The sequence below is a fragment of the Mus musculus genome, chromosome 6, assembly GCF_000001635.26.
Source record: "Mus musculus strain C57BL/6J chromosome 6, GRCm38.p6 C57BL/6J".
NCBI classification, from domain to species: domain Eukaryota; kingdom Metazoa; phylum Chordata; class Mammalia; order Rodentia; family Muridae; genus Mus; species Mus musculus.
In genome coordinates this window covers 97,888,123-97,909,739 of record NC_000072.6, presented here as the reverse complement: position 1 = coordinate 97,909,739, position 21,617 = coordinate 97,888,123, and the positions used below count along the sequence as shown (strand labels likewise).

Sequence of the window (21,617 nt, the reverse complement as noted above, 5' to 3'; positions counted from 1 at the left end):
ACATGCAAGGGGCAGTAAGGATTCCACAGAGCCCCTCCAACCAAGTGACTGTTGTTCATTCACCACCCTTCCTCCCTATTTAAATTTGTGTTCCTAAAAAAGCAGGGAAGCAAATGAGTATGATTTCATCAGGAGGAGGAGGAGGAGGAGGAGGAGGAGGAGGAGGAAGAGGAGGAGGAGGAGGAGGAGGAGGAGGAGGAGGAGGAGACGACGACGACGACGACGACGACGAAGAAGAAGAAGAAGAAGAAGAAGAAGAAGAAGAAGAAGAAGAAGAAGAAGAAGAAGAAGAAGAAGAAAATCCAGTGTTCTAGGGCAAGGAGAGGAATCTGTTCCTGACACAGGAACAGAGGGAAGGAGTTATAGAATTTCTAGCATCTCTGACTTAGAATGTGAGGGAATGTGTTATTAGACGCGTTCTCACGACCGGCCAGGAAAGACGCAACAAACCAGAATCTTCTGCGGCAAAGCTTTATTGCTTACATCTTCAGGAGCCAGAGTGCAAGAGAGCAAGCAAGCAAATGGCGAAACCCCATCCCTTTTTAAGGAGAATTATCCTCCACCTAGGACGTATTACTCCCTGATTGGCTGCAGCCCATCGGCCCAGTTGTCATCACGGGAAAGGCAGAACACATGGTGGGAAAACTGCCCCTGCATGTGTGCAGACTATGTTTACCACTTAGAACACAGCTGTCAGTGCCATCTTATAATGGCAAATGTGAGGGCGGCTCCTCACAGATCCCCCTTTTCTTTTAATAAGAGCAATAGGCCACCCATATTAATGAGAGTGGAGATAGAGGTCAAATCCCCAGTGTGCAGGTAAAGGAGCCGTACACATAACCTCCTCCCAGGCTCATCACCCAGAGGGGTCCTGGTCTGGTCCCGTGTTGTTTTTCCTGGGGGAAGGACACTTGAACACTCAACCTTCTTGAAAGATGACATGTCTCCCTAGAATAGGCTCATATGTGCCGCAGAGCCTTTCCATTGCAGTGCTTAGCCGTGCAACTCTCTCGGGCTGCTGAAGCACACTCACTCTATCCCGTGCAATGAGACTAGCCTCATGGGAATATAAGAGCTGAGTGGCCAGCGACCTATTGCCTAAGCATAGATAACCATATATCAGGGGGAGCACCATGTTCTAGAGCTGCAAGCGCCTGGGCAATAACCACCTTGTCTCTCCTAGTTTGGGCCTTAAGCTTACAGACCAACCAAAGAAGCAACACTAATCCACAGCAAAGTGTATCTCCACATAATCCCACCCCCATCCATTCTTTAAAGAAGGAAAATGCTGAGGAGATCCAATTGGGTAATCCTTTGGTCAGGGACAGGTCCAAGCGCGTGGAGTTGACCTGAATGATGGCAAGTCTCAATTCCCGAAGGGTCTGTTCAAATTCAGCCATCCAATTCTGTAACATATACTGAAAAAGACTTTTTGACAAATTAGCTGCCCTAGTAAATTTAACATACTGAATGGAAATAACACACAATCCCGGAAACTTTTGTTCACAACCCTGCTGAGTTATTTGTCATAATACATCTAGTTGTATCTGGACAAGATCTATGAGTTGATTAACCAGCATGAGACCTCTCTGTACTGGGCCAAATAAGTTCATTTGCTCATTAATGGCTCTGAGGTCATGGAGCAGTCTCCACTTTCCTGACTTTTTCTTAATTACAAAAATTGGAGTATTCCAAGGTGAGGTAGAGGGCTCAATATGGCCTAGTTTTAATTGTTCCTCTACCAGTTGAATCACAGCTTCTAGTTTTTCAGAGGATAGGTGCCATTGAGGAACCCACACTGGGTCCCCTGTTTTCCATGGTATGGGTCGTGCTGCCCCAATGGCCGCTAAGGAAAACCCAGACCCTGTCTGTCTTGGTTTCCATTAGGTGAGATGGGCTCTATCCTTCCCTGTTCTTGATGTCCTAACCCTTTTCCTTCTTTATAACCCATCTTTGCCATGATATTTTTTGCTTTAGTTGAATACCCTCCCGATGGGGCGTTTTCATTGGACAAAATAAGGCCCAAATGCTGCATAATATCCCTTCCCCAGAGGTTAACCGGGAGTGGGAGCACATAAGGTATGAATTTCCCTTGCTGTCCTTCAGAGGATTCCCACGTCAAGGCAACGGAGCTTATAGTGGGACATGATTGATATCCTAGGCCCTGTAATGAATGAGATGACTCTGTGGTGGGCCATGCTTTGGGCCACCAATGTGTAGAAATTATACTTTTATCTGCTCCGGTATCAAGGATGCCTTCAAACTCTTTTCCATTAATCTTAAGGCGGAGCTTAGGTCTATCATTTAAAGATACAACCAAATAGGCAGAATCATTTCCTGAGGAGCCCATTTTCTTTATCTCAGGTCCTGCAGATTTTTCCCTGGTATTATCAGGGAGGAGCAGCAGCTGAGCTATCCTATCTCCTTTACTAATAGAAAAAACGCCTTTAGGGCTTGAGCACAGGACCTGTATTTTAGGGGAATGTTGACAATCCATAACTCCAGGGTGGACTACTAAGCCCTGCAAGGTGAGTGAACCCCGGCCGAGAATAAGGCCCATGGTTCCAGGGGGCAAGGATGGTATAGGCTCCACCGGCACCGGCTGAATACTCATTTGAGGCATTAATAGGAAGTCGGAGGCGGCACGCAGGTCCACCCTTGTGGGTCTTCCTGGGTCGCCTCTCTGACTGCTTCCTGGGTCCTGACAAACCGGTTCCCATATCTTTGAGGGCCCTGGGACCGAGGGCCCGATGACCCGTTTTTTGGCACATAAGCTGATTGACTATCAGGTGGGGGAAGAATTCTGCCCTTTATATCCCTCACAGAGCGACACTGGTCAGCTCTATGATAACCCTTGCCACACTTAGAGCAAAGAGTGAGAGTCCCTCCCTGTTTATCTGGAGCTCTGCAATCTTTCTTAAAATGCCCAGGCTTTCCGCAGTTAAAACATGTCCTCTGATTATTTCTGCCCATGGAGCGGTTTTGGGATTGAAGGATGGCAGCCGCTAAACCTGCATTGCTGAGAGGTCCCCCAAGCTCTCGACAGACCCTGAGCCAGTCTTGTAAGCCTTTGTTCTTTCTTGGGGCTATGGCCGCTCGGCACTCCTTTGTGGCTTGCTCATAGATTAGCTGTTTTATCAGAGGCGCAGCTTGCTCTGACTCTCCAAAAATACGCTCTGCTGCCTCTGTCATTCTGGCCACAAAATCTGAGAAGGATTCCTGTGCACCTTGAGTAATCTTGGTCAACTGCCCACTTGCCTCTCCCTTCTTAGGTAGTGCTTTCCATGCCTTAACAGCAGCAGCTGAGATCTGAGCATATGCTCCCCAATGATAATTTGTCTGGTTAGCAGCGTGTTGTCCCTGACCTGTAAGTAATTCAAAAGTCCACGTTCTCTGATCCCCTTTCATGGTGGCATTGGCCCTTGCCTGCGTCTGGCAGGAGTCCTGCCACAAGGCTTTCCACTCAAGATACATTCCCATACTGGGGGCTACAGCTTTTACTACCGTCTGCCAATCACCAGGAGTCATAGCGTGATTCGCAAGCCTTTCCACTTGTGCTATAGTGAAATTAGCACTGACTCCATAGTTACGGACCGACTCGGCAAGCTCTTTAATCTGTATATACGCTACCGGAGCGTGGACACGCCCACCCTCGGCTCCTTCAAAGACCGGAAATGCCTGTTGTATTTTCCTTTGTTCCTCTCTGGGAATGAATGAGTCTGCGCACTGCCTCTCTGCGCACTGCCTCTCTGCGCATCTCTCTGCGCATTGCTGACGCACTACGCAGGGCGGGGACTCCGCATAGGGCGGACCTTGAAGCCGACTGCCCTGAGGCCAATCAGCAAACTGGCCTTCGCCAGCCGCTTTTGGCTTCCTTAACTGATTAGCTAGCACTTTACCTGGCTGGTACCCTTTTTTCTCATAATGAGCTGCTTCTTCCTCCCAGTCTGTTTCCTCAGAGGAGAATTCTTCATCTGCTTCAGAGCTACTAAGAGCTGGCTTCCTGAGCTCATCCAGCGATGAGCACAGGCTCCTTTTCCTAGAGACCTCCGCTAATTGATCTTTCTTCTTTTCCCTTTTTCCTCTTTTTCTTCTAATCTCTCTCCAGGTATTCCTACCTAACCTTAACTTTTCCTCGGGTTCAAGACCCTTGGAAAGGCCTGTATACTTATTTTGTGTACCATATTTCCTCTTTGCTCCTACTCTTTCTCCCCGCTTTACTTCTGATAGCTTGTCCTGAATTTCCTCTAGAATCCTCCCTATCTTAACCACTTGATAACATGTGAAAAGGAACAAAAGGGCTCCTAACACCAGAAAAAATTCAAGGCCAAACATATTCCACTTTACTTCTGATAGACTGTCTTGAATTTCCTTAGAAAGTTCAAGATCAGACTTACCTCGTAAAGCTGTACTCACTGGTACTCTCGTTCCCCAGCTGAAAAGTTCTGAATTCATACAGTTGAATCCTTCTTAACAGTCTGCTTTACGGGAACCTTTATTACCGCGACCCGCAGTTCTGGTTCTGGAATGAGGGATCTTCCTTGCGCCAGTCCCGAGTTTTTTTTTCTCGTCCCGGAATTCGGCACCAATTGTTATTAGACGCGTTCTCACGACCGGCCAGGAAAGACGCAACAAACCAGAATCTTCTGCGGCAAAGCTTTATTGCTTACATCTTCAGGAGCCAGAGTGCAAGAGAGCAAGCAAGCAAATGGCGAAACCCCATCCCTTTTTAAGGAGAATTATCCTCCACCTAGGACGTATTACTCCCTGATTGGCTGCAGCCCATCGGCCCAGTTGTCATCACGGGAAAGGCAGAACACATGGTGGGAAAACTGCCCCTGCATGTGTGCAGACTATGTTTACCACTTAGAACACAGCTGTCAGTGCCATCTTATAATGGCAAATGTGAGGGCGGCTCCTCACAGGAATGGGCTGACAAGCTGCATACTTACATGGGGATGGAAAAGGTATAATTGTAAAATACCAATGTCTTACCATAACCAAGCAAGGATTCCTCTAAGGAAGGAATTCCCATGTGTGTTTTAGAAAACCAGGTGAAGTCTCCAGGAATGGAGCCAAAGCCACCTTCGAGGTGGATTTAGAAAACCCAAAAGAGCATGCATGCTGAAGCAGCCTTTCCTCTCCATCTGATACCAGTCACACAAGAAGGAAGCCAAGTGCACGTGACAGGAAAGGAGACTGCTCACCCCATCAAGAGTCCATTTATCCTGAAAATCCTTGTCAAACTTCTTTTGTTGATGTAACCACAAATTATGAACACAATGGTTACAATTAAATAAGGCTCCATCCTTACCAGTCCTGACCTGTTTCCCTCTGCATAAAGAGGGAAAAAAAACTAAGGAGTTAGGGCAAGGGAGGTGTGATATATGTGTCACGAAGGCCTGGCCTTTACACCCATTTGGCCTTCCAGGAGTCCCTCCTTCTGCGGTGTCCTTAGAAGACTATCACAGAATGTATAATATTTTTTCCAAGGTGGATACAATGCTGCTCTATAAAAGTATGTGAAGATATAAGCATGTTTGAACACTAGTTATTCTTCAGTGTGTATTAGGTTCTTACTCAGAGCTCACAAATTCTCAGCTAGAAGTTGGGATAAGCAATGACAAATAGCAGAAAGAAAATCCAGACACAGTGGGCCTACATAGACTAGTGTTCACACTCTGAGACATGACCAATAAGTGGTTAATCCTGGAGAATGAACTCCTAATCCACTCCACTAGTGACTAGCATCGACCCTCGGGCCCTTTCTTGGATGGCAAAGATTATTTGTAGATGTGTCTTGCTAAGTGTAAAGACTGCAATCACCATCAAAGAAAAAGACCTTGTGGGTAGGCCAGTGGCACAATAGATAATGGCCCTGACTATAGATCAAAGACAAGGCTTTACCCACACCTGTAAGGACATGGCTTAGTGGTCTCTGTGGAGAAGCTTGCTATTCTTCTAAAACTATTGATGTTCAGTCATTAATTGCACAAATATTTACTAAACACTTACCAAATGACCAGAGTTGGCCCAGAACACAAACCAGCAGGAAAGGTGTGTCCTTCAAGGGGTGAAATAAGTTCACAGATATGGTCCAGAGGGTACAAGCCCATGCTACCAGATCAAAAGGCCAAGGCTGGGTAGAAGCATGTTATATGTGGTACTGACACCAGAGGCCTCTCTCCTGACAGTCTTCATGGAGGCAACATCCAAAATAAAAGAGATACCTCAGGCCAGACTCAGGATGCTCTCTCTTAAAGAGAGATGTCTTACTCTTGCTGCTGTCCCTCTAGGCCACAGTGTCCCTCCCTACATGTCTGCACAGTTCACTCTATTGTTAATTCAAAACTCTGCTCAGAAGAAACTCTGGCGTTGACGCTTAACCCATTAACCTCAGGTTAAAGGGAAACCCCCTCTTGGTTTTTTTCAATCCCATTCCTGACAGTTACGTGATCTATGATACTGCATGTATTCTTGTCCATTTTATTCACGGCTCTATCCCTAAAACCTAAGTAGTAACTGTCAGAGGAGAAGCTGCACAAACAAACTCACGTTTAATCCGTCTCTGTAAGAACTAGAGAGTTAAGAAAAGGGATGAAGGAGGGAGAGAAGGAAGAGAAGGAAGCAGGGATGGGAGGCAGGAAGGAAACCACACGATAACAACTGAGAAAATACACACACACACACACACACACACACACACACACACACACACACACCAAGAACTCTTGAATGATACTAGAATCAAGTACACTGAAAAAGAGGTCACAGGAAAAACACTGAAATGCTTCCGAACTTACCAGGCAAACGTAAAAATAAAACGGCTTCATGAAGAAAGTTGTTTTCCTATTTTTGCTTATTTATACTTATCTCTTCTCAAAAGAGGCTTAAATACACTTTATGGAAAGAACATACATTGTCCTGAGATCAAAAAGCAAGGGCAGAAAGTACTAGGACTTGAGGAATGGAAGGTAGTACAGGAGACGAAAGGGAAGATCTCGCGAGGAGCCTACATGGCTTCCCGAGCTGCGTCCCAAACTGCTTTCCCAAGCCAGAGGACTTGTAAGTCCTGCATCTTGCAGGATGAAGCAGGGGAAGTTGGCTAAAGCGACTGAAGACAGTTTAAGGAAAAGTCACCATGGAGATAAGAGTTCAATGTGGCCAGACTTGGTGTTTGAATAAATGCTGGTCAGTCAAATACAGTGGTGGGAAATTTCATTCCCATGTTACCATGTTGGCAAGTGATTTTTCTTTTGGGTCTTTTTTTTTTTTCCAATGTGTGGGTCAAAGCAAACATGTCTGTGGCCATAAAGAGGAAGGAGATAGGATCAGTGACATGACTAACTACGCCCATAAAACAGAAGGCCAAAGCTGGGTAGGAGCACAGTCATTTGTGGTATTGAAGTCAAAGACACTTTTCCCAAAACTCACAAGGCAGGCACCACACAAATCAGCATTATAAATCCCTACCTTCTGGTGACCTCCAATGGAAGTGGGAGATAATGCTAAATGTAATTTAGCTTAGGTCATGTAAGTGGTAGGCAGGTAGCAGGAAAGATATCTCAGGCATATCTCATGGTCAAAACCTCTGCTCATCTGAATGACTTCAGACACAGGCTTTGCAGTATACTTCCCATAAGTGACTATTTTTGATATTTATAAAATTCTCAAGCTTTTCATAAAACATTTCAAATGCCACACTCTTGCTTCTTATTAGCGGTAAGATATTCAGGAGGAACGGGGGAACCGCTTTCTTTGAGACTACTTGAACTTCGGGTTTTCAGGCAGCACTTAAGAGAACTGAGTTGCACTATGACCAAGGTTAGACTCCCAGACAGGGACCTGGAGTTCATTCTTTCATGGTATTTCAAGTTCAAGGCCATTTGCTTGACTGGAAAGCCCATCTGGTAAGGGAACTGGATGTGGAAAGCTGACGAGCTTGGCAGGTCTCCAGTTACGTGCCAAGGGAGAATGCTCTGGCAGAGCTGAATGCCTCCACAAAACCCATGTCGTTCCGTGTCTGTTCCAGGTCATGAACTAAAGCATGGTGGAGTTTAGTACCACACAGGGATGCTTCATGCAGGGCTTGACGAAATGAGTAATGATGGGGAGGCTGGTTCCAAACTGGGCTCTTATCACAACTAGAACAAGCACAACTACATCTCATCTCTCTCACATGCAGTCCGTTCTGCCACAGTGCTGTTCGGGAAATGCACTGTTCCAGCACAAGTGTCTGAGAGCAGAAGGAGAATCACTCAGTGGATGTGGGTTGGCCCACAGAACCACGCGGTGACCACAGCAAAGTACACCCATCAGTCAGTACACAAAGCACAAATGCACTCCAAAACCACATACCAGCTGCCTCAGTTTACCACACGTGGTATACATATACACACTACACCCAACTTCAGATAAGCTGCCTTGCATGGCTTCATAACAACTCATCTGAGGACACATTCTTTGGCAACCCCTCAGTCTTGGACAAGACCAAGTACCATGTTTATTGTGTTTGGTGCATTGCTTAACCTACTAACAACCATGAATATAGCAACTATTATTAGACTCCAATCTTCTCTTAAAATTTTTTAAAAAATATTGTACTTCTAGTTTGGTAGACAAACTAAAAACATTTAGGCAATTGCATCTTTTTGCACAGGATAGTGACTTTAAAAAAATGTATATGGGGCTACAGAGCTATGATGGCTTATCAGTCAGGAGCCCATTCTGCTCTTGCAGAAAAAGGTCCCAGGTCTGACTCCCAGAACCCACATCAGGAGGATCATGGTTGCTAATAACTCCAGAACCAACACTCTCTGGTCTCCCTGACAACCTGTACGCATGTGGTACACATAAACTGACACATATGCACACACATGAGCAAAACTAATTTTTTAAAGTGTGTTGCACTAGAACATAACTGAGTAAACTAGAAAATTATGGAAAATATTATTTTAATGCGAATTTTGCTAGAATGCAAACTCAACGAAAAGCTATTAAACACAAATGGGCACCAGTTCAAGTTTGTGAATTCATTAACTCCGTTTTAAGAACAAGTTAAATAAGCTTATAAAAAAAGTATACTCTGCATCACAAAAGTATCATCTTCCAGATAGTATGTTTGCTCACTGTAGGAACTAAAAGCAAGCAAGATACAAAAAACCCTCCACCTTGCTTATCATCCCCATGCAAACATTCTCAACTCTGCCTCTGTTCCTTTCACAGGTGCCCTGCTCTGGACAGTGTGGCTTCACTGGTCTTTGTTGGTGGCTTAGCTCAGCTTTACAACTAAACTTCTACTTCTCAGTGCAGTAGGTTTTCCTGGGAAGAACGAGACATGGTACCCACCTGGCCAACTTCTCATCATTAACTGAGCATTTGCTACCTGCTCAGCTGCAAGCTCTGTGATGGAAACAAGAGTGTTCCACTGAGCGGGCCTAACCAAGAGGATTTCTTAGTTTCCAAATTTGCTCTAGCTGTAGCTTTTTTTTTTTTTACTCTTAAGATTAATTACTATTTTCATTCTAGTTCTAAGATTTGTTAAAAATACAAATTATATAAATAGCACATTCAGAAAAGAAAATGGACTTGTATTGTTAAACTTCTGCAAATTACAGCTTCAACAATTGCCTCCTAGCCTTCTGTTGGCCATCATCTAAAACATTGTACCACCAAAATTAACTACATAAACCAAAGCTGCATCTGAATATTTCTAAGTAGGAGATACATACGTTAAAAACATCAGGATGAATAACCTCTATTTTCCTTCCTTTTCTCATCTTTCAGCATGGTTATTTTGAGTGTGTGTGTGTGTGTGTGTGTGTGTGTGACTAAAGGCTGTAGTAAATTGTGTGGAAAGATGAACAGCTATGGACATATACACCAACATTGATATATATGTATTTGTATATATTACATGCAATATGGGAATGTTATATTTAAGCCTAATTATCCTTCTTCTGAATAACTTAAATGTTCTATAGATGACACACACAGCTCAGCATAAAAAGCTGTGTGGGGTTCCTCCCATATTGCTTTTAGATGAGACACTAAGCATTAAATAGGAATAAAGACTGCGAGATGACGTCAAAAAAGGCTGGACGGGTTGGAGATTTAGCACAGTTGGCAGAGTGCTGGACCTGCATGCACAAAGCCCTAAGTTTGATTTCCAGGATCCATAGACTCTATGTGGCAGTGCAAGGCTGCAATTTCAGCATTCAAGAGGCAGAGGTAGGAGAATCAGTAGGCAGAGGTTCAAGACCACCCCCATTTATATAGCAGATTTCAACCTATCTTGGGCTACAGGAGAGCCTGTCCCAAAAATAAAAATTAAATACAGTAGCAACCCATATTTGTCAGCTCTGAAATTGTACTTGATTTCTCTCCTTTTAAAGAATATGCTGCTCAGTCACTGTTGTGGTCTAAGAATGGTGAAGGAAGAACTCTAGGAAATTACAAGGTTACATCCAGTGCCTTCAAGTGTTGCCTCCATATTTGATGCTATGACTTCTCTCAGGGAAGACAACGTCTCATTATCCCAACAGTATCTACATGTGCATATGGCCTTCTGTCAAGATTCCTGTCCTTTCAAGTCATCTCCGTGTATGATAGGATGGATGTACTGTTTAGCTGAACCTGGCCAGAAACTCTTGCAGGTATTACAGGACTCCCCCTTGTGCCTACAACAACTTTCCTAGAGCGGCTGTATTTGAGAAGATTGTACCAAAGCCCATCTTATACTTAAGGACAGGGAAGACAGGACCATCTTCTCAAGGACAGGTAATGGCCCTGTCACAGGGTGATCTAAAGTCACCCTGAGCATAGTAAACATCTCTTTACAGATTCCATTCCATGCTCTGCCCCATTCTGTGCCTCTATATCAGCCTGAGAAAGCTTTTCAACTACTGACCAGCTGAATTAGATACATCTGTGTCACTGTGAACACCTAAGAACTACTGATACTCCAGAGAGTCAAGCCACACAACTTCCCACTGCACTCGTTGGCACAAGGTCATAGGGCCCAAGGATGCCAATATTTTCATGTGAGACCCTAAGCTCTAGAGGTTCAGTGTTGTGCTCTGTAAAGGTCCTCGTGGAAATGTCTTCATTTGTTAAAATATCAACTGAAGTCCTCACACACTTTTTAACCTGTTAATCTCGGGAGAAACCGTTCCATATTTACAGACTTAAGTTCCCTCTTGAGCCACTGGCTATATCACCCAACGGTATCAAGCCTGATCTCCCTGCTGAGCCTCCATTGAGATGCCATTGCCATCGGGGTAAACCATTGGGCACAGTCATGTCTTGGGTCCATCGATGGAGAGGAAGTGGGGAGGGGGAACATCCACCATGGCTAAGAAGGTGACCAGCTCTTCTAGTGAGAAAGTAACTCAGAATGGATTACTCACTAGAGTGCCAAAAAAGATACAAGAAGATAAAATCCTTGGCTGTACTAGACACCGGAAAGGGGGAAGAAAAAAAAAGCCACAAAATGAAAACTGCCTTTCAAACATGGTTATGTTTAAGCTTTTAAAAAAAAAATCACATGATTTTGTTCCAAGCACTATATAATGAAAAGGAGCATTGACATGCAGTGGGAAAGCCGAGTTTTATGATCTCAGCAGTAATTACTACAAAGCTCATTTGTAACAGCGTGGCCAACCCTCACTTTGTCTGACCCCAACAGCCAATGTCCTCTGAAGTCAGAACCAAGGGACTTAAGGTCATGTTTAAAATTATTATAAGTTCGAAAAAGAAAAGAGCAAACTAGCTTCACATTGACAGACGTGTGAAATTTTTTCCAGTATGAAAGAAAAGCTGGAACCATTGCTCTATGTCATAAAGCACCAGTGGTCACTCAGCAAACCAAACCATGGCTAAGCTCATAAAAAAAAAAGAAAGAAAGAAAGAAAGAAAGAAAGAAAGAAAGAAAGAAGTAAAAACTCAAGCAGTGTGCCGCACTAACAAGAAACTGCCTCATAAGAAACATAAGACGCTGCAGTTCAACCCTACCATTCTGTCTCCACATTCCAGCTCCATGTTTCCATGGAACCTCAGAGAGTCACTCAAGCACCAGACTCTAAAAATCAACAGGAGATGAAGCCAGGAAGCAAGAACCCCAGAATATGCTGGGGTCCAATGAACACCCTTCTCACTAAAGAAATTGGCGACTTACACAACCCATGCAAAAGGAGACTGCCCAACCCTTCTCTGCTACTTATCCATAGGAGAAAGCAAAATCAGACTTACCCTGGGAAGCCATCCCATAGGCTGACACAGAAGAGCAGCCTGTGGACAAGATACGTAACCTCACTGGGCTTAATCTTCCCATCCACCTACTAACCTCTGTGACTGTCTGTGTATCTGGCTTTTGAAAAAGAACTTCTGCAAACGTATAGTGGATGAGTAATCGTGGCGACTTTATAAAACATGCCAAACCCATCACTAGGAAGGGCAGTTTCATCTACTCACGGCATTTTTATGTGCTTTTATTTATTTTCTTTAGTGAAATTACTGGTTTTTTTTTTTTGTTTTTTTTTGTTTTTTTTTTTTTGCTGATGTCAATTCCCTGTCCTTGTCCAAGAGGCAGGAATCTGACTGTTTTGTGTATAATTTTTTCTGGCTCTCTGTCAGCAGGCAGCAATGTTGAGCTAATATATGAAAGCATGGCTTGGCAGACAAATCAGCTTTGATTTGAAAATTTATACTCCTATCATTTTCCTAAGTCCTACGAAACAGCCATTCAACTTACTTCTCTTTTTGCATTAAATACGTCAATATTGTTTGATTATAATAATTATTAGAGATTACTGAATATGAGGCTTAGATCAATTTCTCATTGTCTCTGCACTTGATCCTTGCATTAAAACCTGAGTACTCTATCCTTCTAGAACTTTCTATGTATAGGTCTCCTGGAGGCACACACACACACACACACACACACTCACACAGACACACAAACAAAGACACATACTTTAAAAGCACTAAAATTCTGGAGACTGATAAATATTGAACACAACAATATTCCGGATATTATGAGGATAACAGCCACATATAATAGAATATTCTCATTGAGATCAAAGTAATATCTATAATCAAGCACATTAATATTTCTGCTAGAAAACATGAATATTCAAGTAAGTGGGATAATAAAGACTATAAATAACCTTCTGTCAGCTCAGGTTAGGTTCAGAAAAAAAATCGACATCCTTCAACATTCTAGGAGACGTTTTGATTTCAGAACTGTGGATAAGGAATTTCTGACTTACACTTTTGCTCAGTAAATTAACCAAGTTTTGAATTCTTTAGCTGTTTTCATCACATACATTCAATAAAGGGGCATTTTGACAACAATTCAGACAGAATTAAAGCCACTATTCCACCCTACTGTCCTTCAAGTACCTTCTTGGCCATGTGCAAACACACACACATATACAAACACACATGCACACATGCACATATACACACAAAAGTAAACACCACTTTAGTTTTCACACAAGTCACAGACACAACAGTTTGTTCAAGAAAACATCCCTAGGCACAGTGCTACTGTAGTAGTATTATGTTGGTGCCATGTGGACACATGTTGTCATTTAGGCTCCTCAGCATCTTTAAGACATTTCTTAGAGAGAAAAAAAACAAAAACAAAACTCTCTTTCATGAGTTTACAAGGAAGCTTTAGCTTTAGCATTAGAAGCTAAAGGTCTCCATCCCCTGACTTCCCTGCTTGCAGGATGCAGAAAGGGACCTTAGCTCGGTCACTTAGGTAAGTCAGAAACAGCAGAGCGACATGTTCACTGGTAGTTTCGGCACCAGGGTTTAGTTGTGTGGCACGCTGTCAAGGTGGCATTAGGAGAACACCAATGGCGGTCTGTGTGTCCATGGAGAACATTCATCATCCCCATGGGCTCAGGACTACCACGCTACTACTGCCTTGCTGCTCACCGCACATCCCCATCTTACTCTTGGCTTCACAGGGCTCCAGGGATTCTGGGAATCCTTTAATAAACTCTCATTGGGCTTACTGGGAGAGTTCAACTTAAGATACAGCCAAGAAATCTAATGGCCACAGAAGGAAAGTTCTTTTAATGAAGTGAGGCAGAGTGATATGGTACATGGATCTGAACATGACCTGAAAGCCAAAGTCTGCAGCCTCCAAAACTAACTCCCATTCCTGAGTTATATTAACTGAGTCCGGGCTCAAGGACAAGGGTATTGTATTATCTGCACCTCTCATAGCTATAAAATAACTGCTCAGAATAAAGAAATACATTCTTTGATGTGGTCACTCTTTGCCCGTTCGAACATATCCCGAGCGTCTGTGATCTGGTATACACTCAGCCAAATACAAGTTCATAGGGCTGGTAGGTTTAGCAAAGGATACTATCAGGCTTCCAGTTCAATCTGAGGTTCAGAAAACTCATAAGCAATTTTCACTGTAAGCTTGTCCCAGATTGAAATATACCTTGCCTAAAATCCCCTGTTCAAGTTATGTTTATACTAAAATGGTATTTAATCTATAATGCAGATTTTACTGATATCATGAGCTCTCCTACTGGATGCTCCACAGAGCGGTGGAGATGCCTGAGTGGCTATCACACACCTTTGCTTAGCGTCAGAGGCTGGAGACAAGAAGTGAATCAGCCAATAACTGCACAAGATGTGACCTGGGAAAGGGCTGTGGCGCAGTGAGTTGGGTGACATAGGATATAAAGTAAAGAGTGTACTGGAAGATGGGAGGATGAAGGACAGGAAGTCCAAGAATGAACTCTAAAGGAAAGACCAGATTACAGAAAATGAAACAGCCCATAAAATGGAGCACACCTTGACCTAGCCTACTGTTTGGTAGACACTCAATAAAGAGCTGCCCACTCCTTTGCAGGACCAGACTGTATGACCTTGAATGAGTGGATTCTTTGCACTGCCCCAGCCCAGCCCTATCCTGGAGATGGAAAAATATAGTAAGTAGTGATACAAACTCATCACCAATGGTTTCCTCTTCTGAAAGCCTGGCAGCCACCATCTGTCTATGACCTCAGGAGAGACTGAACCAGGTACTGCCCAGCCCAGCTCCAGAGGAGTCATGAAAGAGAACAGGGTGGGGGTGGGGGACGTGGGTACGGTATTTACTTGCGTAATTGTTGAAGCAATTAAAACCAAGTATTGGCAAGATCAAAGACCAAGCAAAACCCCAGGTCATTGCTGCAGATCAAATGTAAATTAAGACACTTTCTCTGAGGGACTGGTTGGACCCTGGGACTCTGGGCATATATACATACACACATACATAGATACATACACACATACATAGATACATACACACATACATAGATACATACACACATACATAGATACATACACACATACATAGATACATAGATACATACATAGATACATACACACATACATAGATACATACACACATACATAGATACATACACACATACATAGATACATACACACATACATAGATACATACATACATACATACATACACACATTAATTCATTGATATATACATACTGATAGGACATTCATACATACATTCACACATACATTCATTTATACATATACATATATATATACATATATACACACACACAGACACACACACATAATACATCCATTCATATATATATTCAACATATATACATACATACATTCATACATATACACAGATACAGCCATACACACACATACATGCACACACACACACACACACACACACATGCACACACACACTACCCCTGTGAACCCTGATCCGCTCTGACTCTGGTTGAATCTCATCTGTATTCACCCTTCCCTGCTGCCTTTGCAAAGCCCCCTCCAGTTACACCCACAGCCCTCCAGATTAACCTTTCCAAAGCTTGCCTTTTGTCCTGTCATTCTGCCATTCCCCCACGGACAAACTTAATAAATATTTGCTGACTGAGTAATTGGCAGGTTCAAGTTGAGCAAGCTTTACTAACCTGGCACAGAGGGGTAAAGAGGGCAGGCCAAAAATTCAGACATCCGCAAATGTGCAAGGTAGCTCCCTGAAACACCCTCACAGAAATGAAATCATAGCCAGAAATCCAGGTTGTCAAGGAATACATGTGGAAGTACTTCTTGAGGATCTGGGTGCGTTACTTAATGAGAGACACTCACATGGAACGTTACGGAAAAAAATAAAGACTTGATTAAAATGTCTGCCCTCACAACCAGAGTTATAGCATACAACCACAGGTAGGTTCTGGATCTAATAGACCTTCCTGTGCATAACGAGGAATGAAAAACTAGTCACATGTAGCATGGACAAGGGAGGAAGTAAGGAAGAGAAAGATGAGAAAAGAAAAGCCAAGCCAGCTCCTGGGTGTCTTTGAAATTGTCTGCAAGTGCCCTCCTCCTTTGGGCTGACTCTCTGGGAGCAGGAGTATCATTAGTCAAGGTAATAAGGGGTGGGGGTCTGCAAGTGCTGACAGCTGCCACTTCCTTTTTCCTACCTTGTGCCAGACTTCATGCTGACCTGTACCTTAGGTGACTCCATGCGCAGCACCTCAGCTGATATTTACAGCAAGCACTATGCTGGCCACGGCCTATGCATCACCTCATTTCACCCTCTAGCAATCCTGCAGAGCTCAGCAGAATTATTCTGCTGTCCCGAAGAGAGGAGAGATGGAGAGAGGACAGATAATGTGTCTCGTCTCCCAATTCCTCTTGAGTTCTAGGATAAGGTAAGACCAAGAGGTTAAAAATGAGAGGATGGAAATGCCACATGGGGCTATCTGCAGCCTGAAAAGATAAAGGGATATAGACACATCAAAGGTTATAGCAACGTAAGACCTGAGAGTCATGGACAATGGGATGGAAGTCCTTTAGAGCAGTGGTTCTCAACCTTCCTAATGCAGCGACCCTTTAATTCAACTTCTCATGTTACGGTAAGTTGCCACTTCATAAGTGTAATTTTGCTACTGTTGTGAATCTTAATCTAAATATTTTTTGGAGAGAGAGGTTTGCCAAAGGGATTGCAATCCACAGGCTGAAAATGACTGCTTTACAGCAATGTAAGGAACTCCAGCTAAAGGCACATTTAGTTAAGTTCTGGGTTATATGCTGTAACAGGGTAAGAGTCTTATCTTCATTTGCTCACACAATGGGCAAATGCTAAGCATCCACTATGTGCCATGTAGCTCTTGTGCTGCTCAGTGTACTGAAATGAATAAAGAGGTAAGAGTCTGCACCTCTATGAAGCAATAGGATGGGGAAAGAATATAAACAAAAACCTAACAAATACGCTACATCAAGTGTTAAGGGTAGCCAGGGCTGAGAACAATAGCAAGAAGCATCAAAGGTAAAACTGAAGCAACTAAGGGATGAAGGGATGGAAGTGTAGCCCCAGAGAGTACTTATGGAGCAAAGGTGTAAGGGCAGAAAGCCAATAAGCTCGGGGTATGGTTAGAGGTCAGGTCTGCTAGGCAGAGACTATCCAGATAGGATGCGATACTGCTGGAGCAGTAGGGAATTCAGTCCAGCACTAGCACAGACCTATGAGTGGTGGAAAGAAAGAAGTCTTACCAGGGAGGATAATCAGCCGAACTAACTATAGAAGGCTCTTTAAGCACCCACGACTCTTCAGCTTTGGCAGACCTAAACCACTTGCAGAATCTGGTGGAATCAAAAGGGCCCCCATTCTGAAAATACACTCCCCAACACCATTTTGGGTTAAAGACTAACACTTCCAAGACATTCCAGTCTAGACAGCTAGAACTTGATCCTGCAGATGAGCAGAGTCCACACTGAACCAACACCTTTACTTTACCTATCTCTTGTGTGCTGTGCAGCAAAACAGACAGTAACATGGCTCGGGGAATGGCAGGGCTTCTCAGAGTGTGAGGAAGCCCGTGTTCCAACGTTCTCATCAAAGCGAGGAGTACTGGTGCTCTACGGGCTGACCCCACATTTATGACCTGAGACATGTCATCTCCCACAGTGTTTAGATACACGATTGCATTGGGAAGATTCTTAAAAGTCACAGTCAAGATGCAGTAGCAGACAAAATTAACATGATCACGCAACCCATGGAGGGGGCCCACTAGTTTGTAGTTTTATGTGGGTATGTTCATGTGTATATACATGTACATATTTACACACTTGGATTTATTTCATTTTAGCTACAAGAAATCCAACATCATCTGTTATCCTGCTACTTCTAAAGTCTCAGTGCACAATGCAGTGTCTACCACAAACTAATTGCTCCATCAAGAGCTCACAATTGGTTGAAAAAAATCCAAAGAGCCTTTTTGGAAATCAATCTACAATCCAGATTCTTAAATGGTGGGTCATTGGCCCAGACAGGGTCACATAACAAATGTTTGGGACAAGAAAAAAATTCTCAACACTAAAAGGTCTCTGAATGCACGATAACAAATTGAATTGAGGATCAACTGGATAAAGAGCCAGAGGTGTTTCTGGCAGTGCTCGCCCACAGTGGAGCATGGAAGTCCACCGCAGCCTTGGTTCTGGATGCTCACACAGTAAGTGCGATTTGTATTGCGCATGTCCTCATGCTACATGATGCCAAGGACTGCTGCTCAGATTTGAGACTACTGTCTTCATGAATTGTGATGTTTTTACTGTACATACAAAATTTTATAAGCATATGATTTAATTGTTGAAAACAAAGACTTGTAATATATTTTACTGATCTTTGTCAGCATCTATCAATTTACATATCTTTGGATTGTATTATGTTAGAATATTTGACTCTTAAGGTTTGTTGTTTGAGTCAATGGCTTGAGTTTCTTTCTTTTTTTAAAAAGTCATTCAATGGAATAAGAAAAAAATAGAATTTTCAATGATTTCTAAAATGGTTTTGCCATTTTATACTACCTGTGTTCCCAGCATGGATGGTCATAAAAATCAAAATATAGGCCACCTCTACAAAATGGCTGAAGATGTTCGGTGATCTCTAGTGCCAAAGAATCAGCCAAAGGTTTAATTTTTTATATAAAAACTTGCAACAAAATCCACTAACTAGTATGTGAATTCTTTAAGTCTTTAAGAAGAATAGAATTATATGTATAGCAAAATCATTTTAAATAAACTTCTTTATGATTTATTATCAATAAATTTTTGGTTTTCATATGTATTTTATATGCCTGTATAACAGAGTCAAGTAAAAAACTTTTCCCTTTCCGGCGGTGACAACCTCCCTACGAGAACATGCCTCTCGCAAAGGATCTCCTCCATCCCTCTCCAGAAGAGGAGAGGAGGAAACACAAGAAAAAGTGCCTGGTGCAGAGCCCCAGTTCCTACTTTATGGACATGAAATGCCCAGGATGCTATAAAATCACCACGGTTTTCAGCCATGCACAAACGGTAGTCTTGTGTGTTGGCTGCTCCACTGTCCTCTGTCAGCCTACAGGTGGGAAAGCAAGGCTGACAGAAGGACACTCCTTCAGGAGGAAGCAGCACTTCAGCCCCTGGTTGAAGATGAGTGGGAACCTTCCCAATAAACACGTTTTGGATATATAACAAAAAAAAAAAAAAAAACAGTTTCATGCAAAAAGGAACTGTAAATAGGAAAAACTTGAGGAGCTCTTGTCTAGGACCTAAGTGGATATAAATACCACTATAGCAGATTAACTGTGCTAAAAAGAAAGGGACAGGTACTTTGAAACACTACTGACATGCGAGCCACGGTATTCTGTATTTATAACCCATCTCCATGTGACTTTACAACTTACACCCCATTCCTGTTACAGTAATACTGACTACCCATACCTCCATACACACCCCCACACAAGCTTCCCGTTATCTCTAGCAATTGTTTACTGAGTCACAACCACAGATTGATACTATATACTATTATAACTCAATATTACATACTGAATTATAATAAAAGTGAATTCTCAGAAGCATGAGATGGAAAACAGAGTAGATCAGTAAGGATACAATCCTGAATGAGATGGAAAACACAGTAGATCAGTAAGGGTACAATCCTGTATGCATATCACTAGACGAGATTCAAGCGATTCTTTGTTTGCTCTATGGGTTGATGATGATTCTTGTTTTCTCCCATTGTAGAACTGGTTCATAAACTAGCCCAATCCAGTCCATGGGTGCTACTTTGAGGACACACTCTTAGAACACACACACACACACACACACCACTTGAGTCCATCCTTTAATTCACTGCCAACATTTTGTTCTCCAGCTAATAATGAAACAATTAGCTTTCTGCCTTCTGCTGATTCCTCACCTCCACGTATATGGCCCAGCAAGGAATAAAATTAGCAGGTCTTTGATGCTTGTGATGTCAGACTCTAAAGGTAAGTTAACACCTGATTAGGCTTCTGATTAGAATCAGCCAGGTTTTAAACACAGATATCAAGTCAGATTATTGTTCATTTCATAACACACTTTATATTGAGGAGAATAATACCACTAGATTCATCTTATATAGAGAAATTTTTATGTCTATCTATTTGAGATATGGTCTCTTTGTGACTAGAGTCTACATTTATGTGTCTGAAGATCTACAGTAGCAAATGTATTGTGTACACTAGAATGCTACAGTTTACAACCTCTGATGAGCTTCTGTCCACTTCAGCCACAGATGCAGCCCTACATCAGTTCCAGGTGAATTAGCCTCAGCTACTTAAAGCTACCTTCTACAATTGACACAAACTTTAATTAGGCAGAACCTATAGGCAAAGCTGTCATATTATGCTTCTGGGATGAAAGTAGGTTGTCCTTTTTAATCATTAAAATAGCTGCAGATTAATGAAGGATGCTGCCTAATCTTCTTAAATTATTCATCTTAAAAATATAACCTTTGAAACCATACACACATAATCCTGCAATCTCTCGTCAAAGCTCCTTAAGCCAAGGAGAGTTAATGATTTTCCCAAAGACCAAGCAGTGTGCATTCCAGAGGGGAGCAAGCTGCACTTAGCATCAGCTCCCATTAAGCTGGTGCTGGGACCTAGTTGGAGTCATAGCTTGAGGCCAGCTGCACATAAAGGCAAAGAAGGTCTTAATTAGAATTCTCGCATGCATTTCCTAGAAGCAGAATCCAAGACCAACACCTTGACGCTTCCTAGCACTTCCATGCTGTGGATTCCTTGTGGGTTACATCAAACATGCCCAGACATAATTTAATGACAAACAGGAGTTCTTTGAAGGCCCGGGCCACTAGCTTAAAAACTTAGTTTTCCGCACATCTGATATATTTTCTGATTACTGGTTTGGTACTACAAGTTAATGTAAATGTCAAGAAAGAGATAAGGAGGAAGGGAAAGAAGAGGACAGAGAAGAGAGGAGGGGAGGGGAGGAGAACAGAGAAAAGGACTTGCTACTAAAAGCATACACAAGAAGGAAGGATGTACTTATAAGAGGCTGAGGAAAACTGACTAGCAGATTAGGCTGAGGGGAGCATTCTCAGAGATTTCATACTTAAAAGAGTGAGGCACTCAATTAAACCTGAGATCAACTTTCAACCTCAAACATGTAGGCATCAAAACACATGGCTCTCAAATGTCACCCCATTCTAGTGCCATCTCTGTCTCTTCCCCCCACCCCCCGCCCGAGTGTGGCATTTGTTCTATCACACTGATACAGTACTCACCCAGAAAGAG

The 21,617-nt window shown here is 42.8% G+C and overlaps 1 protein-coding gene and 1 pseudogene across 11 annotated transcripts in view; one reads left to right on the top strand and one right to left on the bottom strand.

The window, feature by feature from the left end:
• Window positions 1-21,617, bottom strand: part of Mitf (melanogenesis associated transcription factor) — a 214,359-nt gene that overhangs the window by 111,621 nt on the left and 81,121 nt on the right. The window lies entirely within an intron of this gene.
• Gm15531 (predicted gene 15531) lies at window positions 19,168-19,512 on the top strand (annotated as a pseudogene).